Source organism: Meriones unguiculatus, chromosome 11, assembly GCF_030254825.1.
Source record: "Meriones unguiculatus strain TT.TT164.6M chromosome 11, Bangor_MerUng_6.1, whole genome shotgun sequence".
Lineage (NCBI taxonomy): Eukaryota > Metazoa > Chordata > Mammalia > Rodentia > Muridae > Meriones > Meriones unguiculatus.
Genome location: NC_083359.1, coordinates 85,546,158 through 85,552,772, shown reverse-complemented (window position 1 = coordinate 85,552,772; position 6,615 = coordinate 85,546,158). Strand labels below are relative to the sequence as shown.

Below are 6,615 nucleotides of genomic sequence, written 5' to 3'. Positions count from 1 at the left end.
GAAGAGGGTGCCAGATCCCCTGGAACTGGAGTTGCATATGGTTGCAAACTGCCCTGTAAAGGCAAAGAACTGAACACAGGTCTTCTGCAACAGCAGCAAGTGCTCTCAACCACTGGACCATCTCTCCTTGATTTAAAACAAGCCAACAAATGACATAACAGCAACCAGCCAGACTTGTCCCTTACCCAGCTGTTGCCCTGTGAGCCTTGATAACAATTGTCCTGGCAAGATAAAGCTGTGAGTACACTTGCGGCACAGATTTTATACAGGTAACCAACCACTTTCTGGTTGGATTTGAGGCAAGGTCCACAGTAGGAAATACATGCCTGGTACCATAAATCTGGTCAGGGATCTAAAGCTGAGAAGCTCATAGGCCCTAGGGGGTAAAGCTACTACTCTTATTTTGCTAAACTGATACTATATCAAAATGCTCCCTAAATGCATGTCCTTATATCCATACATTCTTCAGACCTCACTGGAAAAGTTTCCTTGTTCAGTGGATGGCAGTTAACGCAGAACCTCACAACTGATCAAAGTAAGTATGGAGTACAAAGTCTGTGGAGTACTCACCCCACAGTGGGACATCTGTGTCACCTTCCTTCCCTCAAAGACCATCCCAGAGGAAGGCATGGAAAATCTGCACGAGCCAGAGGTTGGGGAGAATCCGTGCACTCTGTGTCTGGACAGGACCACTGCACTCGTGAACTCACAGCAGCGAACAAGCCAGGGAAGGTTCTGGCATAGAGGGGAAGGGGTTCAGGAGTGAGTCCCTGCCTAACTGAGGAGCTGTTGACCTCTGAGGGTGTCTTAGAGAGGGAAAGCCAGTTGTTAGGGGTGTCGCTCCTGGTAGACTGACTGTGTTCCTGTGGCCTCCACACCCTAAGTATATAAACAGCACAAATTGGACTCAGCTTGCTATAAACTGAAAAAAAAAAAAAAAAAGAGGACACAAAGCTTGGAGGAGGTAAGGGTGGATCTGGGAAGACTGGGGGAAGCAGCTGAAGTAAAGAGGATGAAAACACATTGCATACATGTGTACATTTTTCAAATAATTAACAAAAATATCAGATTAAGAAAACGGAGATCCGAATCTCGAAACAGGAGAATGGTAAACATACTGTGACACACTTACATTGTGTAACGATATCCAACAGTGCAATGTAACACACTCAACATGTGAGACACCGTGGTTAAGTTTCCAAAGGGCTATCTATGTAGTTGCATGATATTCGTATGAACTTTTTGTGCGCTGTGGAAACGCTGTCTTCTGGCAGGGATCTGATGACAGGCCAGACTTTGGTATTGTTATTCATATAGGTGTGTCATATTTTGTAAATGGTCCCTTCAGCACCTTCTGATTGGTTTAATAAAGAGCTGAGCAGCTGAGGGCTGAGGCAGGAGAGTAAGGCAGGGCTTCTGGGAAGGGATGAGTTGAGGATGGGGGGAATTCACCAGCCAGGACTAAGAGACTAAGGAAAGGTGATGAGCCATGTGGAAAGACAAAGATTAATATAAATTTGTATTTATATTAATATCATTAATATCAATTTTATAATTAATAATATAATTTATATTAATAAATTAATATAAAGGGGTTAATTTAAGTCAAGAACTAGCTGGGAGCAAGCCTAAGCTAAGGCCGAGCTTTCCTATTAATAAAAAGTCTCCGTGTCATTATTGGGAGCTGGTGGTCTGAGGAAAGTCCCGTTATAGCATTATATTTACTTACAATAGGAACCACAGTGATAGGCTTCAGGTCTCTCCTGTGAAAACTGATTGAGAATAGTCACAAGAAAACATCCTGGAATGACTGAATGTCCCGCCTTTTGATATATATATATATATATAAAATCCATAAAACCTAATCATTACACTGCCTTCACTTATGTATTCACAAACAAACTCCAAAAGCCTGGAGACTGTCCTGAAACTAGATTGTGTTGCTTGCTAGTTGTACAACATCTGGCTGAAACTCACTGAACTGTCTCCCGACCGTGAGTGGGTTTCATGACTTGTCAATTACATCTCGATAAACTGTGAAGCAAAGAGATAGTGCACACAAGATTGCGAAGAAAATTTACCACGCATGGATTTAGGGTGTATCTTTTCTTCAGGGCAACTTAGTGATGTGTGTCAGGATACTTAAAGGAAATGGGCCTTCTAGCAAGGCCCTTCCACTTCAGAAAGTTTTGACAGGAAAGCATCAGAGGACACACAGGGAGATCTATTTTGACAGATGGATGCTGAAGTGCCATTTGTTATAGATGAAACTTGGAGGCAATTTATCATCTGCGAGTAACACACTAGTGAAATACGTGTGATGGATGTGTACACAGAGATATAAAATAATATTGTAAACTAGTAATAGTCAACATTGAAAACTACTCACAAGACGCTAATAAAAATACACGCTGTAAAGTATGTAGAAAGGAGTATGAGTAGTCTTCTATATTGCATAGGTGCCTTCAGTATTATGCTGCGTTGTTATCACAGATGCACTAATACTGCACTTATCTGGAATACACGGTAGAGATAGACAAGAGTGATTAAGTGGGGCATGGCAGGGTTAAGATAGTAGCTGTTTTCCTAATTGTGTGTTCCTTTGAAAAGTCACATGCTATTAATTTTTAAAACAATCTTTAAAGGCCTAGAGAGATGACTCAACAGTAAAGAGAACTGTCTGCTCTTCCAGAGGACCTGGGTTCAGTTTCCAGGACCCAGATAGCAGCTCACACCATCCATTTTCCGGGAATCTGATGCCACCTCCTGGCTTCCAGGACCATGTGTGCAAATGATGAACAGACACACAAAGGTGGCCAAATAAAATTTAACCTAATATGACTTAATAATAGGAGAGGTAATAAATCATCAGACTTGGCATTCATTTTGTGGTTGATATGATAACATGGGATAAAGGGAATCATATATGACTTTGATGGGTTCTGAAATTTTGGTCCAACTCATGTGTAAATTGAATCATGTGACATTAATAAAATTCTAAGGGAAAGAAATCATTTCAGCATATGTCTCTGTCTTTAACATTCACAACACTTCAACACTCAGATTCAATCAGAAAGCACGTCAGCCTACACATCTAAGTGCTTGGACATGTAGAGGCCAGAGGTCAAAGTCAAGTGTTTTCCTCATTGTCTGTCTACATTATTTCCTCAGACAGAGTCTTTCACTGAACCCTGGAACTCACTGATTTGGCCAAACCAGCTGGCCAGCAAACTCCGTAGAGCTGCAATTATAGACAAACACCAGCTTTTTTTAATGCTGGTACTTAAGGGTTGTCCAAACACAGGTCCTTACGCTTGTGTGGCAAGTGCTGCCTAAGCCATCACAGCCCCAGGAGTCACTCTGGTGTGTTGTTGATTATTAATTATTATTATTATTATTATTTGGTTTTTCGAGACAGGGTTCCCCTGTGTAGCCCTGGCTGTCCTGGACTCACTTTGTAGACCAGGCTGGCTTCGAACTCACAGATATCCTCCTGCCTCTATACCTTGGAGAGTGCTGGGAGGGTGCTGGAGAGAGTTGGTGTGTGCCACCACCACCTGGCCAGAAGTTAGTCTTAATTGTTGTACTTTCATATACCATATTGGTAGGATTCTTAACCTCCAGCACATTAAGGAAACCTGGCTTTTCCAGTTTCACAGGGAACAGCCACCTGCTCAGCCACTTTTAAAGAACTATTTGAAAGAGACCAACTCAAATGCTTAAAGAATTTGGCTGATGCTACTGGAGAGACAGCTCAGCGGTTAAGAACACTGTTTGCTCCTCCTAGAGGTCCTGAGTTCAATTCCCAGCAACCACATGAGTGGCTCACAACCATCTACACCCTCTACTGCCCTCTCATGCAGGTGTACATGCAAATAGAGCACTCAGATACATAAAATAAATAAAATCTTAAAGGAAAAAAAATAATAATTTGGCTGCTGAGCTGGGCTGGCCGAGCGATTGCCTGGTAAGCACTGTCCTGGGTTCGAAAGCCAGTAGTGCATAAACTAGATGTAGGGGTGCGTGCCTATCATGCCAGCATTCTGGAGGTAGAAGTGCTTCCACTTCTACCTATCAGGGTTCCTATTCAAGGTAATCCTTGGCTATATTGTGAGGTTAAGGCCTGGGCTGCATGAGACCCTGTTTCAGAGAAAACAAAAAAAAGAGTAATCGGCCTGCTTTCTGGGATTGCTAAACCGTGCCTGCGGCTGCGCTCACAGACTGTAGGAGAGGAAACAAAGCGGCCGACAGGTCCAAGAACCAAGGCAACATGTAGGACAGGTGAAAACAGACCTCCTGTGGCATTCCTTGCAGAAATGAAAGCACCCAGGGCTCACCTTTCTGCTGGAAACCTGAGCTCTTAGAGCCAGGTCGCCTGGGTCAGTGGCTACGCCCTCTGCACAGAGTCAACCAGAAATCAGGAGTGAGGCTATGGTTTGCCTCCTTCGTCTCCTAACAAGGTCCAAAACTCTAGTGAGAGAGAAGACTTCAGGATGGGGAGTCCAGAAACCTGCGTGGGGGAGTTGGTTTTGTCCCTAACCGGCCACATTTTCTGGCACGCCTTTTCAGGAGTTATGCCCCCTTACCCAGAAAACTCAGGCTCATGGAGAACATTTTAAGGCCCTTTCAGGTCAGACTCTGTGGCTTTCAGAAACCCGTACCTTTTCCTGACCCCCTCAGGTCTAGTCCCAACAGGTAGCTGTGCCCTCTGTATCCTTCCACTGTCCCTGGTTCTCCTGGGCACACCTGGCTTGTCTCCTTCAAGCTTGCAAGGTCAAAGCCACTCCAGCAAGTGCTGAAACATTCACCCCCACTGCAGGATCTTTTTGGCCGGAGCCATGTGATATTTTTTTTTTCCTTCAAACTGGATTAACCGGATATACATACAACTGTAAACAAATACTATTTATTGGGCATGTTCTGCTGAGTAAATATAAGTTCTCTTTTCCTTATATGGACACTAAGGGCCTGTGAATGTACACAGTTAAGATGAATGGTGTCCTCAGGCGGCTGGCCTCTCCTTGGGGTAGGGCTGTTCGGGTCCTGACCCAGAGACAGGCAGGAATGAATGCAAAACAGAGGGTCTCGCCACATTCATCCAGATCAGACCATGACCCAGCAAGAGAGAAAGAGAAAGGCAGAGGGATCTGGGTTGTGTTATTAATTTAATTTTCAATGCCAGTTAACTTCATTGGCCTAGCAAGGTAGAGGCGTGTGCCAAAGTCAATACAGCCAATCTGTGTGCCTCGGGCAAGCTTTGGCGTAAAGGAGGCTTTTATCCCAGTCTGTCCTCTGAGTGTTAGTTAATGTCCCTCGTTTCTCCATGTAGTTATGAATTTTATATTGAATTTGGAGTGTTCAAGCAGAACTTACAGTAAGTCTTCTCTCCTGGATGCCCTTCACACCATTTTCAAAAGCACATGAAAACTTTTATGGGTTTTTAAATGTGTGGTATGCAATTATGATTAAATTAATATGATTTTTTTTAAAAACTTATTGTCTGGAGCAGTAGCGCATGCCAGTGATCCCAGCACTCATGGAAGCAAAGGCAGGCGGATCTCTGTGAGTTCGAGGCCAGCCTGGTCTACAAAGCAAGTCCAAGACAGCCGAGGCTACACAGAGAAACCCTATCTTGAAAAACAAAAACAAACCACAAATTAGCAAGTGGCCGCCCTCTGGGGCAGCTCCTCTGCTAGAACCAAAGACATCCAGAAGAAACTAACTAAACATCACAGGCATCGAGGCTGCCCACAACAGGCTCAACAAGGTCATCAGTGAGCTGAACGGAAAAAACCTTGAGGATGCCATTGCTCAGGGTGCTGGCAAGCTGGCCAGTGTGCCTGCCCCGGTGGGGCTGGGGCTGTTTCTGCTGCCCCTGGTTCTGCAGCTCCTGCTGCTGGTTCTGCCCTGCTGCAGCAGAGAAGAAAGACAGAAGGAGGAGTCAGATGATGACTTGGGATTTGGCTTGTTTGATTAAATTCCTGCTGCCCTACGAATAAAGCCTTTCTGTTTAAAAAAAAAAAAAAAAAAAAAAAAAAAAAAAAGCAAAACAGGTATTTCCAGACAGGATGCTGTTGAAATCATTCACTTCCTAGGCAGTTTCAATTCTTTTCAGTCACTAAGAAAGTTCCCTACCATGTCCTTATCAAAGTATCTTTTTAAGAAGATTTTATTTTATTTTTACTCACACATATGTATGAGTATGCATGTCACACGCAGGGGAACTGAACTCTGCGCCCTCAAAGGAGTGATGCACACCCTAACCACTTCAGGACTCCCCAGCCCTTCCTACTCTGGTGTTTACGTTTGTCTGGGTCTGGGCCACTGCAGGATGAATTTGGGCTTCCTGACATCAGGGAGAGATCAGCCTCTCAAGGACTGAACGCTGACAGCTTGCTAGAAGCTCTTCTTATTGTTACACAAAAAAGGCACCTGTAGCAAGTCAATTTTCTCATACCAAAACTTATCTGATCCAGGGGTTGTCTTGAAAGTCTCACCTAAGCAACGCTCAGCCATGGGTGACTTCCTGGTTTGCCAGGCCTGTTTCGCGACTAAGTTATGCAAAGGCCCTGAGGATCCTTCCAAATAATAAACCCACAAAAATCTCAGGTGACA

General features: G+C 44.1%; 1 pseudogene; it reads left to right on the top strand.

The window, feature by feature from the left end:
- The first annotated feature begins 541 nt into the window (after nt 1-541).
- LOC110549924 (large ribosomal subunit protein P2-like) lies at nt 542-5,977 on the top strand (annotated as a pseudogene).
- Nucleotides 5,978-6,615: the final 638 nt, after the last annotated feature.